Source organism: Phyllobates terribilis, unplaced genomic scaffold (genome assembly GCF_046119375.1).
Source record: "Phyllobates terribilis strain yellow unplaced genomic scaffold, ASM4611937v1 Scaffold_5__5_contigs__length_657084704, whole genome shotgun sequence".
NCBI classification, from domain to species: domain Eukaryota; kingdom Metazoa; phylum Chordata; class Amphibia; order Anura; family Dendrobatidae; genus Phyllobates; species Phyllobates terribilis.
The window spans coordinates 283410809-283432702 of NW_027362765.1; positions in this window are offsets into that span (position 1 = coordinate 283410809).

The window sequence follows — 21894 nt, forward strand, 5'->3', positions numbered from 1 at the left end:
AGGCCAAAAAGGATTAGCTTTGCTAGATTCAGCCAAATGCTGTGAAAAAAACTTGCACAGCACTGGCACAGACCTGCCTGGCAAAAACTGATAGGAACTGATGATAGGGCAAAGACATGTGACATACACTGCCAATGACACATGCCCTTGCTTGTGTGAAAAAAAGCACTTCGCTCCGTGTGTGCGCTGCTGATAGGCTGACAGATTGCACCTCCCCACTGTAAATGCGGGAAAGAGAAAAAAAAATGGAGATCTTCATTGTTCCTGCAGAGATCCATCCCCTGCCCCTCCCCCCACCCCGCTGTACACTCAAACTGCGTATTAACATTCATTTTCATCATTACTGAGAAAAAATCCAGTTATGATTTTGGTGCACGAACAGTTATCGAACATAACCTCGAACAGCCGAATTTTTCTCAAATCGTTCGTGTTCGCCGAACGGCTCGAACACCACCCAAAACAGCTTGAATTTGAGATTGGCGAAGAGTTCGAGTCGAACAACGCTCATCTCTAATGAAGAAGTAGAATATGATGAAGAATAATAGTTAGAGATGAGCGTTGTTCTACTCGAACTGTTCGCGCCGTTCGGCGAACACGAACAATTTGAGAAAAATTCGGCTGTTCGAGGTTATGTTCGATAACTGTTCGTGCACCAAAATCATAACTGGATTTTTTCTCAGTAATGATGAAAATTAATGTTAATACGCAGTTTGAGTGTACAGCGGGGTGGGGGGAGGGGCAGGGGATGGATCTCTGCAGGAACAATGAAGATCTCCATTTTTTTTTCTCTTTCCCGCATTTACAGTGGGGAGTTGCAATCTGTCAGCCTATCAGCAGCGCACACACGGAGCGAAGTGCTTTTTTTCACACAAGCAAGGGCATGTGTCATTGGCAGTGTATGTCACATGTCCTTGCCCTATAAGACCAAGCCATTTTCCCCGTCGCCACCATTTTCTCACTGCTGCAGCTGCGTGTTAGACGGCACCGCTGTTGCTGTGTGCGCTATACCTTGTTAATTTCAAGCCAATTTTCGCACAAATCTACAGATAGCTTGGGAGTAGGGAATAGTTGTGATTGCTGTCCTTTTAAGGACTAGGTTACAGCATTTCCTACGACTTTTATCAGGCAGGTCTGTGCTCTTAAATAGATAGATTGTGGGAGTAAAGACTAATTGTAATTGGAGTCCTTTTCAGGACTAGGTTACATCAGTTCCTATCAGTTTTTGTCAGGCAGGTCTGTGCCAGTGCTGTGCAAGTTTTTTTCACAGCATTTGGCTGAATCTAGCAAAGCTAATCCTTTTTGGCCTATTGCAGAGTGTGTTAGTCAGTGGAGTAGCCTATCTGTGTTGCAAGATATACCACCTGTGTATAGAATACCAATTTTTTTACTGCACCTAGTGAAGTAAAATCTTTTGGGCATAGCATCATTCTATTAGTCCATCTATACTGACCTCCATCAGGTTGCAAATTGAATATAATTTTTTTCTGCATCTAGCTCTGAAAAAATATTGGGCTTCTAGCTGTGTGTGGGACTTGTTGTATTAGTCAATCTATACTGACCTCCATCAGGTTGCAAACTGAATATATTTTTTTCTGCATCTACCTCTGAAAAAATATTGGGCTTCTAGCTGTGTGTGGGACTTGTTGTATTAGTCCATCTATACTGACCTCCATCAGGTTGCAAACTGAATATATTTTTTTCTGCATCTACCTCTGAAAAAATATTGGGCTTCTAGCTGTGTGTGGGACTTGTTCTATTAATCCATCTATACAGACCTCCATCAGGTTGCAAACTGAATATATTTTTTTCTGCATCTACCTCTGAAAAAATATTGGGCTTCTAGCTGTGTGTGGGACTTGTTCTCTTAATCCATCTATACAGACCTCCATCAGGTTGCAAACTGAATATATTTTTTTCTGCATCTACCTCTGAAAAAATATTGGGCTTCTAGCTGTGTGTGGGACTTGTTCTATTAATCCATCTATACAGACCTCCATCAGGTTGCAAACTGAATATATTTTTTTCTGCATCTACCTCTGAAAAAATATGTGGCCTTCTAGCAGTGTGTGGGACTTTCTCCATAAGTCCATCTATACTGACCTCCATCAGGTTGCAAACTGAATATAATTTTTTTCTGCATCTAGTTCTGAAAAAATATTTGGCCTTCTAGCAGTGTGTGGGACTTTCTCTATTAGTCCATCTATACTGACCTCCATCAGGTTGCAAATTAAAAATAATTTTTATCTGCATCTACAGTACCTCTGAAAAAATATTTGGGCTTCTAGCTGTGTGTGGGACTTGTTCTATTAGTCCATCTATACTGACCTCCATCAGGTTGTAAATTGAATATAATTTTTATCTGCATCTAGCTCTGAAAAAATATTTGGCCTTCTAGCAGTGTGTGGGACTTTCTCTATTAGTCCATCTATACTGACCTCCATCAGGTTGCAAATTGAATATAATTTTTATGTGCATCTAGCTCTGAAAAAATATTTGGCCTTCTAGCAGTGTGTGGGACTTTCTCTATTAGTCCATCTTTACTGACCTCCATCAGGTTGCAAATTAAAAATAATTTTTATCTGCTTCTACCTCTGAAAAAATATTTGGGCTTCTAGCTGTGTGTGGGACTTGTTCTATTACTCCATCTATACTGACCTCCATCAGGTTGCAAACTGAATATATTTTTTTCTGCATCTACCTCTGAAAAAATATTGGGCTTCTAGCTGTGTGTGGGACTTGTTGTATTAGTCCATCTATACTGACCTCCATCAGGTTGCAAATTAAAAATAATTTTTATCTGCATCTACAGTACCTCTGAAAAAATATTTGGGCTTCTAGCTGTGTGTGGGACTTGTTTTATTAGTCCATCTATACTGACCTCCATCAGGTTGCAAATTGAATATAATTTTTATCTGCATCTAGCTCTGAAAAAATATTTGGCCTTCTAGCAGTGTGTGGGACTTTCTCTATTAGTCCATCTATACTGACCTCCATCAGGTTGCAAATTAAAAATAATTTTTATCTGCATCTACCTCTGAAAAAATATTTGGGCTTCTAGCTGTGTGTGGGACTTGTTCTATTAATCCATCTATACAGACCTCCATCAGGTTGCAAACTGAATATAATTTTTTTCTGCATCTAGCTCTGAAAAAATATTTGGCCTTCTAGCAGTGTGTGGGACTTGTTCTATTAGTCCACCTATACTGACCTCCATCAGGTTGGAAATTCAAAATAATTTTTTGTCTGCATCTAGCTCTGAAAAAATATTTGGCCTTCTAGCAGTGTGTGGGACTTTCTCTATTAGTCCATCTATACTGACCTCCATCAGGTTGCAAACTGAATATATTTTTTTTCTGCATCTACCTCTGAAAAAATATTGGGCTTGTAGCTGTGTGTGGGACTTGTTCTATTAATCCATCTATACAGACCTCCATCAGTTTGCAAACTGAATAAAAAAAAATTCTGCATCTACCTCTGAAAAAATATTTGGGCTTCTAGCTGTGTGTGGGACTTGTTCTATTAGTCCATCTATACTGACCTCCATCAGGTTGCAAATTGAATATAATTTTTTTCTGCATCTAACCCAGCCAATAGATTTGGCCTAATACCACAGTTTGGCCACTCAGCTCTGCTCGGTTCCCATCCATTGTTTTTTTCTGCAAACAACTCCAGAGTTGTGAATTAGTTAAGCACCAAAATGAGTGGAAAATGGCCTGCTGCTGGTGGAAAGGGGAATAGGCGTGTTGGGAAGGGGAAAAAAGGTTGTGTCCGTGGGGTAGGTGTTAAAGCAACAGTAACATCTGCAGAAGAAAGACCATCTTCCAGCCAAACTAAAATGTCTACTTCTTTTAGCGGACAATGTGATAAGATCCCTTTCTTACGGCCACGCCAATCGCTACAAATTCCAGATGAGGCACAAAAACAACAGGTGCTTCAACGGATATCAAGTGCTCCTTTAAGTGGGCTCTCCTCCACATCAACTTTAACATCACAAATACTCCAGTCCTCAAAGGTGTTACCCCAATCGCACTTGCTTCCTCACAGCTCCCAAATCTCCAGCTGCCCGTCTGAGTATGAGGTAGAACAGATGGTTGAGTCTGCAGAGCTGTTTACTCATACTATAGCCTGGGAATCAGAGGTCGACTCCAGCGCTTCTGTGAATCCAGACGAGGAAATGATCTGCACTGATGCCCAGAATCTTTATGAGTCGGATCCAGGACCAGACGCAGAAGGTTCTGACCATAATGTAGACCCTCATTCCCAAGCTGTAACTCCTGTTGGTGGAGACAATGAGGAAGACGATGATGAGACTCAAATACCTGATTGGAGCGACAACTTAAGTTTTTTGTCAGGGCAGGAACAGGTTGGCTCTGAGGACGACGGGTGTGATAACGCACAGGGTGATGATGATGAGGTTGGAGATCCCACTTACTGTCAACCCACAGTCAGCCAAGAGATGAGGTCAGCAGAGGAGGTGGAGGAAGATGCTAGTGACGACGAGGTCAGGTTGCGCCTTCCTGGACAGAGACATAGTACTGGAAGCACGTCAACAACTGCATCCTCAAACACAACTCTGCCTCTCACCACAAGTCGTGGTGGCTCTTCAGGTTGCATGAGTGCTAAGCCTTGCATAGCCTGGGCATTTTTTCAGATCGATAAAGATGACCCAACTCGTGTTATCTGTAACATTTGTCAGCAAGAGCTAAGTAGAGGCCAAAAAATACATAGTTTGAGTACTTCATGCATGAACCGGCACATGGACATGAAGCATAAGTTGCAGTGGGAAGCTCAGTGTGCTACAATGCGGCCTAGCCGGCCGGGCCAACCACCGTCTGCCATATCTTGTGCATCCGCGGCCTCTTCATCCTCTGTGACTGGGGGGACAGCAGTCACACCTGTTTTGGGGCGCAGACCTGCCACCTCTTTACCCGCAACAGCCAGCGTGATTGGCAGGTCATAATTTTTTTTGGAGGTGGTAACACCAGCTGGTGTTGAGCGCTGTCCGACATCGATAGCACCACCTTTGGATCAAGGCAACCTAACATGTCCGCCTGCATCTTCCTCACAGACCGGCAGTTTGCCGGGGACACCCTTATCAACCCCGTCTAAGCACAATAGCCAGCCCTCGGTCCCTCAGATGTGGACAAGTAAAAGACCATTTCCTCCTAGCCATGAGAAAGCTAAGAGGTTGAATTTCACCATCTGCAAGCTCTTGGCTACAGAAATGCTGCTTTACCGCCTGGTGGACACAGAGGATTTTCGAGACCTTATGTCCGTCGCAGTGCCCCAGTACCAGATGCCCAGTCGGCACTACTTCTCAAAGAATGGTGTGCCTGCGCTCCACCAGCATGTCGCACACAACATCACCGCTTCTTTGAGAAACTCTGTGTGTGACAGGGTGCATTTCAACACAGACACTTGGACGAGTAGGCATGGACAGGGGCGTTACATGTCGCTGACTGGGCACTGGGTAACTATGGTGACAGCAGGACAAGGGGCTGCTGTCCAAGTCTTGCCGTCCCCACGAGTTGTGCGTCAATCCTCTTTATGTCAAAGTTCCTCCACTGCTTCTGCCTCCTCAACCTCCTCTCGGTCTTCCACCTGCACCCAAAGCCTGTCTGGTCATGCCACAAGCTTTCTAACTGCGCAGAAGGGATCCTGCACACCTCCTTACTATGCTGGCAGTAGGGCTCAACGTCATCAGGCGGTTTTTACATTGAAATGTCTGGGAAATGTGAGTCACACAGCTGAGGAGTTGTGGTCAGCTCTGGAGAACCAATTTCATGAATGGTTGTCTCCACTGGACCTGAAACCAGGTAAGGCCGTGTGCGACAATGCTGCAAGCCTGGGTGCGGCCCTTCGCCGGGGCAATGTCACACACGTGCCTTGTATGGCTCACGTGTTGAACCTGGTTGTCCAGCAATTTTTAGCCCACTATCCCAGACTAGATGGCCTTCTGCAGAGGGCACGGTCGCTGTGTGCTCACTTCCGCTGTTCGCATCCCGCAGCTCAGCGACTTACATCTCTACAGAAGTCGTTGGGCCTGCCACTTCACCGGCTAAAATGCGATGTGCCTACCCGGTGGAATTCAACTCTGCACATGTTGCAGCGACTGTGGCAGCACCGACAAGCCCTGGTGCAATACGTTCTGACGTATAGCCTGGGCCAACGAGATCCAGAGGTGGGGCAAATCACGCTGGAGGAGTGGTCTCAGATCAGGGACCTATGCACCCTTCTGCACAGTTTTGAAATGGCGACGAAGATGTTTAGTGCTGACGATGCCATTATCAGCATGACTATTCCGGTGATTTACATGCTGGAGCACATGTTAAACAGAATTCGGAGTCAGGTGGTGGCACAAGAGGAGGTGGAGGAAGTAGAGGAGGAGGAGTTGTATGCGGAAGGGCTAACATCTGCAAGGTCCAGACGGTCGGCAGCACCAAGGCGGCAGGCATGTGAGGGTGGGGGAGATGGTTTTACCAGGGCGCATGGTAGCAGCCAAACTAGTGAGGAAGGTGCAGGAGCCCAGGAAGAAGTGGAGGACGAACTGATGGAAGACTCATCAGATGAGGGAGACCTTGATCACATTTCTGTTGTGCGAGGTTGGGGGGAGAGGACAGAGGAAGGAAGCATGATTGTTACCTCGCCACCAACACAACAGGGACTTGGTGCTCCTGGATGCGCAACACACATGAGTGCCTTCTTGCTGCACTACCTGCAACATGACCCTCGAATTGTGAGAATTAGAAATAATCCTGACTACTGGGTTGCCACACTGTTAGATCCCCGGTACAAAAGTAAATTTGCAGAAATTATTCCTGCCATAGAAAGGGATGCACGCATGCAGGAGTATCAGCAGAGACTGTTGCAGAATCTTACATGTGCTTTTCCACAAAATACCAGTGGTGCACGTAGTGAATCTCACAGTTCCAACTTGCCAACAGTGGGACCGTCAAGTGTTCAGCACTCAAACCGTAACAGAACCACAGTATCTGCTGGTAACATCAATTTTGCGGAATCATTTCACCACTTTTTTAGCCCATCCTTTGCAAGGCCACAGGAGACAAGAAGTCTGACACATAGTCAACGCCTAGAGACGATGGTACAGGAGTATCTCCAAGTAAACATTGAAGCCATGACTGTGTCACTGGACCCTTGCTCTTTTTGGGCTTCCAATCTGGATAAATGGCCGGAGCTCGCCACTTACGCCTTGGAGATCTTGTCATGCCCCGCAGCCAGCGTTCTGTCTGAACGTGTGTTCAGCGCTGCTGGTGGTGTGCTGACAGATAAGCGCACGCGGCTCTCCACTGATAATGTAGACAGACTCACGTTCAAATCATGGATCCGAAACGACTTTTCTACCCCTGTGTCATCCTGGGGAGAGTAAAAGCTTGATGATTGGTTAAAATCACCCTACCAACTGTTTTAAGCTTTCAAATTACTAATCATGTTTATCTGTATCTTGGCTGGAAAATAATTTGGGCTTTGTAGCAGTGTGCAGCACTGATTCTATTAGGCCATCTATAATAAGCTCCACCAGATTTAAAATTACTAATCATGTTTATCTGTATCTTGACTGGAAAATAATTTGGGCTTTGTAGCAGTGTGCAGCACTGATCCTATTAGGCCATCTATACTAAAGCTTCACCAGATTTAAAATTAATAATAATTTTTAGCTGCATCTAGCCCGGAAAATAATTTTGGGGCTCCGAGATGCGCAAGACACATAAGTGCCTTCTTGCTGCACTACCTGCAGCATGACCCTAATATTGTCAGAATTCGAAGTAATCATGACTACTGGGTTGCCACACTCTTAGATCCCCCAAACTTTTCGATCAACCTTTTCATTTTAATAAAGACCAAAAAAATGGTCATTTTTGAAATTATAAGCATTAGCAGGTTGTTAGAAACTGAAATCAAACAGTTTTCAACTCAAAACTTTATTCTAGGTGATGTTACATTTTCACATAGGACCCCTTGTTCGAAAGGAGCTTCTGAACTCTCTCGTCCATTGAATTTGTCAGGTTTTGGATGGTTTCTGCTTCAATTGTTTTGCATGAGGACAGAATACCCTCCCAGAGCTGTTGCTTAGATGTGAACTGCCTCCCGCCATCATAGACACTCCTTTTAATGATGCTCCAAAGGTTCTGCATGGGGTAGAGGTCAGGGGAGCATGGGGGTCACACCATAATTTTGTCCCCTTTTATGCCCATATCAGCCAGAGATGCAGATGTTTTATGTGCAGCATGAGATGGTGCATTATCATGCAGAAAAATGATCTTGCTGTGAAATACACGGTTCTTCTTCTTGAACCATGGCAGGAAGTGCTGTTTGAGAAAATCCACATACATTATGGAGTTCATCTTTAGCGCCTTCAGGGATCCTAAAGGGGCCGACAATCTCTCTCCCCATGATTCCAGCCCAAAACATTACTCCACCTCCTCCTTGTTGGCGCTGTAGCCGTGTTTGCGTGGGGTGTCCATCAACCAGCCATCCTCCACTCCATCCATCTGGACCATCGAGCGCTGCATGGCACTCATCCGTGAACAAAACAGTTTTGAAATCAGTCTTCATGTAATGTTTGGCCCACTGGAGCCGTTTCTGCTTGTGTGAAGTGGATAGAGGAGGTCGACAGGATGGCGTATGCACAGCTGCAAACCTCTGAAGGACCCTGCATCTTGTTGTTTGGGGGACGTTGGAGGCACCAGCAGCTTCAAAAACTTGTCTGCTGCTATGACAAGGCTTTTTTGCCGCTGCTCTTTCAACCTGACGTAATTGCCTGTAGGAAAGAGTCCTCAATTTGCCCTTATCAGCACGCACACGTGTGTACTGTGAATTAGCTACATACTTCTTGATTGCCAAGACACTTCATCCTGATCATCGCACAATGTTGATTGTAGTCATGCCTTGACCTAAACACTCCACAATTTGTTGCTTCTCAGCAGCCGACACATCCTTTTTCTTTCCCATTTTGGCAGAAAATGTAGGCTGCTTAATAATGTGAGACAGCCTTCTTAAGTAGTCTTGCCTTTCATTGGACACACCTGCCAAACTAATTAGCACAGGTGTCTGCAATTGCTTACAGTGATATAAAGAGCCCTGACACACATCACCATCAATGAGTTTAACTGACAAACAAACAAATTCTTCCCTTATCACTCCTAAACACTTTTTGCATAATAATTTGGAACACAGTGTACATGTGCTTTTCCACAAAACACCAGTGGTTCACGTAGTGAATCTTACAGTTCTAACTTGCCAACCGTGGTCTGTATGGAGTTGTTCAATAAAGGGCCCAAAATGAAGATAACATAGATGGGAGAGGTCTCTATGAATAGGAATTCCTAAGTATTTGATACCCTGTGAGGGCCAGGCAAAGGGAAAGTTGGACTGGATGGAATCCTATATGGATTTGGGGAGGGAGACATCGAGGGCCTCAGACATCGCTGCATTGATTTTAAAATTTGACCATGTAACAAAGTGATCTATTTCAGCCATAACAGCATGGATGGATATATGTGATTGAGTGATATATACTAGGACATCATCAGCAAATAGAGAGCACTTGTACTCGGTGCCTCCCACCTCAATCCACCTAATATTGGGGTTATGGCGAATTGATGAGAGCAGGTGCTCCGTCACTAGGATGTATAAGAGAGGGGACAGAGAACATCCCTGCCTTGTCCCATTGGTGATTGTGAAAGGTGATGAAAATGTTCTGACGCGCCCCCTGGGCCTTGGGACACCTGGAGCCGGACCCTTTTTGGTGGATGCTGGTGGTTGTAGTCTCCGTGGCGGCGACCCGGTTCCGTGGCTCAGGGCGGTCAAACCAGTGGCGGAACTATTTATGTGGTTTTGATGTTTAAATGTCCGACTACGCCACCCGTGGATTGCGGTCAGAGTGAACCGCCGCTCCAGGGCAGACCGCTGAGGCTGGTGTTGTGGGTGCAGCAGAGCGTAGCATAACTCCCCACGGGAGGAGTATAGCCTCAGGGCAGTGTATGCGGAGGATGGGGGTGATGGTGCAGGGCAGCAGCAGTAACGACACGGAGTCAGTGATGCAGTCCAGGGCCTTTACTCACAGTTCTTATTATCCAGACCACGTCTGCAGGTTACGGCTGCCCACGTCGTACTGTGCTCACCAGGTGAGGGGCTCAGACAACTCCCAGATAACTTTGGAGCGCTTCACAGGACCCCCTTTGTGTGTCCTTTGTCTGGCCTTTCTTACCAACCCTTCTGTCCGGCTGCCTCGGGCCTCCTCTTGGTAAACTTGGCGCCAGTTTCCCTGACCCTGTGTGGTGCCTTCCTAGCGGGTGTAGCGAGGGGCTGCGCCACATAAAATGTCACAGCCTCCTGTTTCTAGCTGAGGGTCGTTTCCTGCCTCCACCAGTTTTGGGGACCTGTCTCCCCCTTTGGCCTGACCCTTCCACGCAGGTGGATTCGGGCGTGCGGTGGCGACTCGCCCGTCCGCACCCCTGGGATCCCTTTGTTCCTCGTTCCTGAAGCCTTCTCCACTCCTCTTCCTTCCTTCTCCCTCTTCCAGGCCTGGGCCTCTGTTACTAGGCCCGCCTCCGGAGCAGAGCTCATGCAGAGCCCCTGCTCCCTGCCACTTCTGCTCAGACTTCTCTGCACTAAACTAAGATGGTGCCCACCTTTTATACTCCCTTCTCAATGCACCCAGGAACTGCTTCCTCCCTGCTCCTGCACTACAGGGTTCCCCTTCCTCAGTGTTCCCTCCCCCCACTCCAGCCAGGGACAGGGACTGTCGTGCCCATCTCAGGGGCATATTGGTCGCCCTGCCCCACGGCAATGTGGTGTAATGCATGCAGGTGTCGGGTCCTGATCCACACTACATCCTTACCTGAGAGTGAGATATCACACCTCTGGGTGAGGTGCAATACCTCTGTAGCAACCGAGCCCTCAGGGTGCTACAGTTCCATTTATCTTCAGCCTAGGTGACGTATTGCGATACAGGGCCGCGATTTTGGCTATAAAAGGGTCCCCTAGACCCCTACCCCAAGCTTTTTAAGAGAATCATATATGGCGTGCCAGGAGACTCTATGGAATGCTTTCTCAGCATCCAACGAGAGTATCTAATTACAAATTTTTAACTGCATCTAGCCCAGGAAATACTTTGTGCCTCCAGCAGCCAAACTGGAGCGTGGGTTACTTTGAGATTTTCCATTGCTAACTGATCTCGTGTCACCTACTGAAACTCAAATTTGTCAGTAGGGACAAGTGTGTAAACAATGATCCCCTTAATATTTATTCTTGAAAAATACTGCAAGGGGGGATGAAGGAAAAACAATAACTTGCACATGTTAAACTCTGCCTTGCACATGTTAAACTCTGCCATGTGTCTATTTGGGACTCTCAAAGTCTATGTTATATGCTGTCAGATTTGGAGGAGAAAGAAAAGGAAGGAGAAGAAAGCGGGGCATAGAGTTGCCATAGGACAGGACAAGGCTGAGAGAATGAAAACAATTTCATCGCCACTGGCCATGACAACAAAGTGTATCGGTGATGTGATGAAAATGAACCAATGGGGCCAACAAGTTTGTGAGATAGCAGTCATATTATTACCATCACGCAAAGGGATGATTTTTTAGATAGCCATGCTTTTAGACTCTTATGATAAAAGCAAAATAGGGGAATTTTTTACTGCTTCCGAAAGACAGTCCAAATTGAGTTATCAGCAGCTTTTGCTGCACGGATGCCTGCTGCCTGCAAAACTAAACAACAGACTCCTCTGCGACACCTGCAGGCTCAACGCTCATCTGCCTGTACCTGTGTTAGGCCCACAACAAATAGATGTTGCAGCATAAGCAGCAAAGAGCTACAGGATATTTAACATGATGGACCAGATGTTTTGTCTGCCATTGCGGCAACCTGATGAGAGAATCTCGAGAAGTGCTGGACATCGTGGGAACCCCCGAGGATATCGTCAGATCTGCTGGGATTATTTTTAAACAATAAATGGGTAAACCAGGGAATGTGCAGGGGAGTCTTTATTCAAATAATTTTCTTTCCTGTGTGTGTATTTTTATCTTTTAACTTAGTGGGTTAGTAATGGGAGTGTCTGATAGATGCCTCTCCATTACTAACCCCTGGGCTTGATGAAGGTCCATGGATATTGGCCCCTTCCCAGCATAATAAGACCAGCTAACAGCTGTCTGCTTTCCCTTGGCAGGTTATTAAAAATAAGGTGGACCCCACGTCATTTTTCTCATTTATTTATTCACAAGTACAGTAAAATACACATGCAAGTTCCACTCCTCCACTTGGACCTCTGCCTCCTGGTGCAATATAGTTTTTCTTATTACATGTTATTTTAAATCAGTTTCCTATCCACATTTGTTTGCAGGGCAATTGTCCTGCTCTTACCCAATTTTGCTTCCCTTTTCAGACCCCTAGCCTTTACTACGAACATTTTACAACACCAAAGTTTGGGTTCACATTGACTTATATGGAGTTCGGGTCTGGGGTTAAGTTCTGGTGTCCGGACTGAACTTTGTACTCAAACTTCACAGGTCCGCTCATCCCTACTAAAGATCAAAATGTGCTTCTTAAGTTAAGATATTAAAACCCCTTCGCAACCCTGGGATTTTGCGTTTTTGCATTTTCGTTTTTTGCTCCCCTTGTTCCCAGAGCCATAGTGTTTTTATTTTTTGGTCAATATGGCCGTGTCAGGGCTCATTTTTTGCGGGACGAGATGTAATTTTCAACGCCATTACTAGTTTTACCATATTGTGTATGGGAAAGCGGGAAAAAAATTTCCAGTGTGGTGAAATTGCAAAAAAAAGTGCAATACCACAGTTGATTTTTTTTTTTTTTTACCACGTTCACTGAATGCTAAAACTGACCTGCCATTATTATTCTCCAGGTCATTACGAGTTCATAGATGCCAAACATGTATAGGTTCTTTTTTATTTAAGTGGTGAAAAAAAATTCCAAAGTTTGGTAAAAAAAAAAAAAATAGCGCCATTTTCTAAGACCTGTAGCGTCTCCATTTTTCGGGATCTTGGGCTTGGTGATAGCTTATTTTTTGTGCACCAAGCTGAAGTTTTTATTGATTACATTTTAGGGTAGATGTGATGTTTTGATCGCCTGTTATTGCATTTTATTGTAATTTTACGGCAACCAAAAAACTTAATTCTGGCGTTTAGAATTTCTTTCTCGTTACATCGTTTACCGATCGGATTAATTCTTTTTTTATATTGATAGATCTGGCGATTCTTAATGCAGGGATACCAAATATGTGTATGTAGGTTTTTTTTTATTATTTTATTTTGAATGGGGCGAAAGGGGGGTGATTTAAACTTTTATATTTTTTTAATTTTTTTTTATATTTTTAAAAACTTTTTTTTCACTTTTTGTTTGCTTCTATAGTCTCCATAGGAGACTAGAAGCAGCAACTGTCCGATCGCCTCTGCTACATACAGATGATCAGCAGATCACCTGTATGTAGCAGAAATGGTCCTGTGCTATGAGCGCCGACCACTAGGTGGCGCTCATAGCAACCAGTTCACGACAACCACAGGCGTCTGCTGCAGACCCTGGGTTGTCATTCCCACCCATCGGTGACCCGCGATCATGTGACGGGGTCACCGATGGGTGGGGTAAGTGACACGCTTCCGGCGCGGCGCTGTTAAATGCCGGTCAGAGATTGACAACGGCATTTAACATGTTAACAGCCGCGGGTGGATCGCGATTCCACCCGCGGCTGTTGCGGGCACATGTCAGCTGTAATAATCAGCTGATACAGTGCCTACAAGTAGTATTCAACCCCCTGCAGATTTAGCTGGTTTGATAAGATGCAATTAAGCTAGAGCCTTCAAACTGCAAACGAGAGTAGGTTTTATGAACAGAAGCATAAATCTTACAAACCAAAAAGTTATGTTGCTCAGTTGAATTTTATTAAATTTTAAACATAAAAGTGTGGATCAATTATTATACAACCCCTATGTTTAATATTTTGTGGAATAACCCTTGTTTGCAATTACAGCTAATAATCGTCTTTTATAAGACCTGATCAGGCCGGCACAGGTCTGTGGAGTTATCTTGGCCCACTCCTCCATGCAGATCTTCTCCAAGTTATCTAGGTTCTTTGGGTGTCTCATGTGGACTTTATTCTTGAGCTCCTTCCACAAGTTTTCAATTGGGTTAAGGTCAGGAGACTGACTAGGCCACTCCAACACCTTGACTTTTTCCCTATTGAACCAGACCTTGGTTTTCTTGGCTGTGTGCTTTGGGTCGTTGTCTTGTTGGAAGATGAAATTACGACCCATCTTAAGATCCTTGATGGAGGAGCGGAGGTTCTTGGCCAAAATCTCCAGGTAGGCCGTGCTATCCATCTTCCCATGGATGCGGACCAGATGGCCAGGCCCCTTGGCAGAGAAACAGCCCCACAGCATGATGCTGCCACCACCATGCTTGACTGTAGGGATGGTATTCTTGGGGTCGTATGCAGTGCCATCCAGTCTCCAAACGTCACGTGTGTGGTTGGCACCAAAAATCTCGATCTTGGTCTCATCAGACCATAGAACCTTGAACCAGTCTGTCTCAGAGTCCTCCAAGTGATGATGAGCAAACTGTAGATGAGCCTTGACATGACGCTTTGAAAGTAAAGGTACCTTACGGGCTCGTCTGGAACGGAGACCATTGCGGTGGAGTACGTTACTTATGGTATTGACTGAAACCAATGTCCCCACTGCCATGAGATCTTCCCGGAGCTCCTTCCTTGTTGTCCTTGGGTTAGCCTTGACTCTTCGGACAAGCCTGGCCTCGGCACGGGAGGACACTTTCAAAGGCTGTCCTGGCCGTGGAAGGCTAACAGTAGTTCCATAAGCCTTCCACTTACGGATGATACTCCCAACAGTGGAGACAGGTAGGCCCAACTCCTTGGAATGGGTTTTGTACCCCTTGCCAGCCTTGTGACCCTCCACGATCTTGTCTCTGATGGCCTTGGAATGTTCCTTTGTCTTTCCCATGTTGACCATGTCTGAGTGCTGTTCACAAGTTTGGGGAGGGTCTAAAATAGTCAGAAAAGGCTGGCAAAAGAGATCTTTAATCCACACATGTGAAGCTCATTATTCTTGGTGCCTGAACTACTTCTTAATACTTTAGGGGGACCAAACAGAATTCTTGTGGTTTGAGGGGTTGAATAATAAATGACACTCTGAATTAACTTTTTACGTTTTAAAAAAAAACAAAAACAAAAAACAAAAACAAAATTTGCTGCAGTGCATTTCCCACTTCCAGGCTGATCTACAGTACAAATGTCACAATGCCAAGTTAATTCCGCATGTGTCAACCAGCTAAATCTGCAGGGGGTTGAATACTACTTGTAGGCACTGTATGTGCCCGGTTCAGTGCGGGCTCAGCGCCGGAGCCCTCACTGAACCAGGGGATTACAGCCTGTGCATACAAATACGGCACAGGCTGTAAAGGGGTTAACAAATTAGAACTTAAAAAAATAATCATTACTAGTTAAAAATAAAAAAAATAAAGGTAGATTAAGGCAGATTGGTGTGGTCAATCAACAGTTAAATTTATGCAAAATTTCAATACTGAAGCGTGTTTCCTTTAGTGAATGAAAATAAACCCGCTGTGCATCAAGAATATTCATAATGACAGCCCACACTGTAATGAACTCATGCAACTGCTGACATAAAGCCTCCGCTTTTATACTACTCACAAAGCAGAGTACTTTAGTAGATCAGATATGAAGAATATTTGTAATGTAAGCTCCATGCACTGAAGTACACTCCTACTCAACAAGCTTAAAGCATATGCTTCTGCCATGTAAGAAACAAACAGACATCTTATGGACCAGGCTTTGATGTTTAATGAATTATTTGAAGGGTTGTAACTAACAGTACAATAGACAAATACACAATAGGAGAAAGTAGTGCAGCAAGGAGCCATCTATACTATGGTAAAATATATGGGATTAGTCAGAACTTTGAAAATAGGAAAATAGTCCCATGAAATAGATGATAGCATAAAGTGTCTTTTCTAGTGTTGAGCGAGCATGCTCGACACTGCTCGGTACTCGCCCGAGCATCTCACTACTCGAAATGTTCGGCGAGTACCGAGCATTTCAGGGTTACTCGGACGGGAGCTTAGGTCTCCGCCCTGCACGTTTGGCGATCTTTACTAGTGTTTAGCTACCCCCGTAGTGTTCGAGTTCGGTTCGGTTCGTCGAACACCCGTATGTTCGCCGAACTGTTCGTCGAACACCTTCGAACACCGTTAAAACCAATGGCAGGCAAACAAAAACGCGTAGAAACACATAGAAAACACATAGAAAACACTTCATAGGTGTCCAAAAGCTGACAAACTGCTCAGAAGACACAACTAACACATGGAAAAGTGACAAGTACATATAGTCATGCGAAAAGAAAAGAGGTGGAGGAGTAAAAGGAGGGTAAGACACAGATATAGGCATGTCATGCCCTTGTAAAATCAAGAAAGGCTGGAGTAAAAATCTAAAATCAGCCTACCAACACCCAGACGTCGTGACATGAAAATTAAAAAAATAAATATCTTTAGGTACAATGGCGGTTCCATTCAGAACACTTTCCTTACAAGACGTAGTGGTATCCCAGTTGTGAGTTGTGCCAAAAACGGAACCCAATACATTCGGACTAATCCACCATTTGTCATATCCAAGGGGCAGGTCAGTAAATGACAACATCGACGCAGAACCAAGTACAGTAGTATATACTGTACATCCTTTGACAAGGCAATCAGGCGGATCAAGAAGTTGGGAAGGGTCACCCTAATGGCCAAAACAGACATTGATGCGGCGTTCCGGTTACTTACTACCTGTGCCTCCGAATAGTGTCCACCTATTGGGCTGCTTCTGGGAAGGAGCATACTATATAGATCGCTGTTTGCCCATGGGGTGGTCCAGATCCTGCTCACTATTTGAGGCGCTTAGTTGCTTCCTCGAATGGGTTGTAATGGACATTTCTAAGGGGGGCACATATTATCCATTACCTCGACAACTTCTTATGCCTGGGCCCAAAAGATTCGCCACAGTGTGAATACACGTGATAGTCCACCTATGAGAAGGAGAGTGCTGGAGGGAGAGCGGACACCACAGAGCCGAGGGGTTAGATGGAGAACGGAAGAAGAAAGGAAAGAGGGCGAGGGAGGTAAGGGAGTACAGTGGAAAGCCGACCTGAGCTCCCCCACGTTGCTGCTGGGCGGGGAACAGCCCTGGGAAGAAAAGCCACTTGCGCATCACTTTGAGGTTACGGGCGAGACTACGCTGGAGTGCGAAGCCGACACGGCCAGTCCGTTCCTGCCCGTGCGACCTCCGTGTCACCGGGTTTGTGCCAGAGCCGCGGTGGACCCTGACGGCCAGCCCCCCTCTCCCAATACTGGTGCCTGTCTGCTGGTGGGTCGAGCCCCCCCGCTGTGGGGGGGAGTATCATCTGCAGAAGAAAGACCATCTTCCAGCCAAACTAAGATGTCTACTTCTTTTCGTGGACAATGTGATACGATCCATTTCTTACGGACACGCCCATCATTACAAATTCCAAATGAGGTATAAAAACAGCAGGTGCTTCAACGGATATCAAGTGCTCCTTCAAGTGGACTCTCCTCCACCTCAACTTCAGCATCACAAATACTCCAGTCCTCAGAGGTGTCACCCCAATCGCACTTGCTTCCTCACAGCTCCCAAGTCTCCAGCTGCCCGTCTGAGTATGGGGTAACACAGATGGTTGAGTCTGCACAGCTGTTTACTCATACTATAGCCTGAGAAATGGAGGTCTGCTCCAGAGCTTCTGTTAATCCAGAGGAGGAAATGATCTGCACTGATACCCAGAATCTTTATGAGTCGGATCCAGGACCAGATGAAGAAGGTTCTGAGCATAACGCAGACCCTCGTTCCCAAACTGTAACTCCTGTTGGTGGAGACAATGATGAAGACGATGATGAGACTCAAATACCTGATTGAAGCGACAACTTGACTTTTTGGTCAGGGCAGGAAAGGTTGGCTCTGAGGACGATGGGTATGAGAACACACAGGGTGATGATGACGAGGTTGGGGATCCCACTTACTGTCAACCCACAGTCAGCCAGTCGATGAGGTCAGCAGAGGAGGTGGAGGAGGATGTGACTAGCCCAGGGGATGGGGATGACTCGGTACCCGGGCCTTTGCCTGGCCTTGGGGATGTCGCGGTGGTCTGCTCCCGGGCCCGTATCCTGGGGTCACTCTTTAAAAGGGAGAATAATTGTTAATTTTATAAGAGTTTGTGACGCCACCTGTGGTATCTGGCGAGAAGTACCAGCTCTGCAGCAGTCCACTGAGGCCGGTGATAAGGCAGCTCGATGGTATAGCTCCCCACAGGTGGAGCTAGGCCTCAGGGCAGCGTATGCAGGGGGAATGCTGGACAGGCGAGACCCAGCTGGGTCAGAGCAAGAACGGGAATGGACACGGTAGCCACTTCAGTACCTTTTGCTGGTGGAAATTCAGGCACATCCCGGCGCACTGTAGGGTGAAGGGTGCATATCAGGATCCTCCCCAATGAGCGGGTGTAGGGCCTCCTGTTTCTTACCTCTGCGTAGTAAGTTTCTGACCTGCCTGGAGCTAGGCCTAACTTTGTCTCTGTCCTGCGCTGGCTGACGTTGTGGTAGGGCCTTATCTTGGAGTTCACGCTCCCAGTATGCGGGGCCTAAGCATCTCCTGGCTCTGTTACGTATCAGCACCTTAGTGATCCTGGGACTTGTAGTTCTCCAGGGATTCCGGTTATGCCTTACTGGGTCATAGAGATCCCGGTAAGCTTGGATCCGGTGTCCGGTAAATGCTTCGGGGTGAGCTGGTTAAGTTCCTCTGCCACATATGTACTAACTCTCTACTCGCCTTCGGCCTACTCGGGCCCTCATTAGGCTATACACACTAACGTCAACTTGTCGCGATTCACCATTCTTATGGCGCAGGCATACCTTAAGCTCTAACTGGGCTCCCTGAATCTAGGTAGCAGGAGCCTCGTGCTCCACTGCTGAACTATTAACTGTGTTCTCTAGACTAGACTGAGCTCCACTGCAGACTGACCTCTCCTAGGCTTCTCTACTGCAGGAACTCTTCAGAGGAACTAAACTGTCTAGCTCCATATTCCCTATTTATATCCCTAACGGGCTCCCTCTGCTGGTCTGAGGTGGAAGGTGAAGATGTGTGAATGTTTATGGGGGCCTCTTGTGGAGGATTCCATCAATGCACTCTAATACGATATGTGATACCAATCGCAGCTGGGCGTCACAGATGCTACTGACGACGAGGTTAGGTTGCGCCTTCCTTGACAGAGATGGAGTACTGGAAGCACATCAACAACTGCATCCTCAACCACAACTCTGCCTCTGACCACAAGTCTTGGTGGCTCTTCAGGTCGCATGGGCTCTAAGCCTTGCATAGCCTGGGCATTTTTTCAGATCGATAAGGATGACCCAACTCGTGTTATCTGTAATATTTGTCACCAATAGCTAAGTAGAGGCCAAAAAATCCATAGTTTGAGTACTTCATGCATGAACCGTCACATGGATATGAAGCATAAGTTGCAGTGGGAAGCTCACTGTGCTACAATGTGGCCTAGCGTGCGGGGCAAACCACCGTCTGCCCTATCTTGTGCATCCGCGGCCTCTTCATCCTCTGTGACTGGGGGGACAGCAGTCACACATGTTTTTGGACGCAGACCTGCCACCTCTTTACCCGCAACAGCCAGTGTGATTGGCAGGTCATCATTTCATTTGGAAGTGGAAACACCAGCTGGCGTTGAGCGCTCTGCGACATCGAGAGCACCACCTTTGGATCAAGGCAACTTAACTTTTTCGCCTGCATCCTCCTCACAGACCGGCAGTTTGCCGGGGACACCCTTCTCAACCCCGTCTAAGCACAACAGCCAGCCCTCGGTCCCTCAGATGTGGACAAGTAAAATACCATTTCCTCCTAGCCATGACAAAGCAAAGAGGTTGAATTTCCCCATCTGCAAGCTGTTGGCTACAGAAATGCTGCCTTTCCGCCTGGTGTACACAGAGGATTTTCTAGACCTTATATCCGTCGCAGTGCCCCAGTACCAGATGCCCAGTCGGCACTACTTCTCAAAGAAAGGTGTGCCTGCGCTACACCAGCATGTCGCACACAACATCACCGCTTCTTTGAGAAACTCTGTGTGTGACAGGGTGCATTTCACCACAGACACTTGGACGAGTAGGCATGGACAGGGGCATTACATGTCGCTGACTGGGCACTGGGTAACTATGGTGACAGCAGGAAAAGGGGCTGCTGTCCAAGTTTTCCCGTCCCCACGAGTTGTGTGTCAATCCTCTTTATGTAGATGTTCCTCCACTGATTCTGCCTCCTCAACCTCCTCTCGGTCCTCCACCTGCACCCAAAGCCTGTCTGGTAATGCCACCCGCTTTCTAACTGCGCAGAAGGAATCCTGCACACCTCCTTACTATGCTGGCAGCAAGGCTCAAAGGCATCAGGCGGTGTTTACTTTGAAATGTCTGGGAAATGTGAGTCACACAGCAGAGGAGTTGTGGTCAGCTCTGGAGACCCAGTTTCATGAATGGTTGTCTCCACTGGACCTGCAACCAGGGAAGGCCGTGTGTGACAGTACTGCAAACCTGGGTGTGGCCCTTCGCCAGGGCAATGTCACACACGTGCCTTGTATAGCTCACGTGTTGAACCTGGTTGTCCAGCAATTTTTAGCCCACTATCTCTGACTAGATGGCTTTCTGCAGAGGGCACGGTCGCTGTGTGCTCACTTCCACCATTCGCATCCCCCAGCTCAACGACTTACATCTCTACAGAAGTCGTTGGGCCTGCCAGTTCACCGGCTGAAATGCGATGTGCCGACACGGTGGAATTCAAATCTGCACATGTTGCAGTGACTGTGGCAACACCTACAAGCCCTGGTGCAATACGTTCTGACGTATAGCATGAGCCAATGAGATCCAGAGGTGGGGCAAATCACGCTGGAGGAGTGGTCTCAGATCAGGGACCTATGCACCCTTCTGCACAGTTTTGAAATGGCGACGAAGATGTTTAGTGCTGACGATGCCATTATCAGCATGACTATTCCGGTGATTTAAATGCTGGAGCACACGTTAAACAGAACTCGGAGTCAGGTGGTGGGACAAGAGGAGGTGGAGGAAGTAGAGGAGGAGTCGTATGCGGAAGGGATAACATCTCCAAGGTCCAGACGGTCGGCAGCACCATGGCGGCAGGCATGGGATGGTGGGGGAGAGGGGTTAACCAGGGCGCATGGTAGCAGCCAAACTGTTGAGGAAGGTGCAGGAGCTGAGGAAGAAGTGGAGGACGAACTGGCGATGGGCATGGAAGACTCATCAGATGAGGGAGACCATGATCACATTTCTGTTGTGCGAGGTTGGGGGGAGAGGGCAGAGGAAGGAAGCATGATTCTTACCTCGCTACCGACACAACAAGGACTTGGTCCTCCTGGATGTGCAAGACACATGAGTGCCTTCTTGCTGCACTACCTGCAACATGACCTTCGGATTGTCAGAATTCGAAGTAATCCCGACTACTGGGTTGCCACACTCTTAGATCCCCGGTACAAATGTAAATTTGCCAAAATAATTCCTGCCATAGAAAGGGATTCACACATGCAGGAGTATCAGCAGAGGCTGTTGCAGAATCTTACATGTGCTTTTCCACAAAACACCAGTGGTGCACGTAGTTAATCTCACAGTTCTAACTTGCCAACCGTGGGACTGTCGAGTCTTCATCACTGAAACCGTAACAGTAACACAGTATCTGCTGGTAACAGCAATTTTGTGGAATTGTTTCACCACTTTTTTAGACCATCCTTTGCAAGGCCACAGGAGACAAGAAGTCTGACACATAGTCAACGCCTAGAG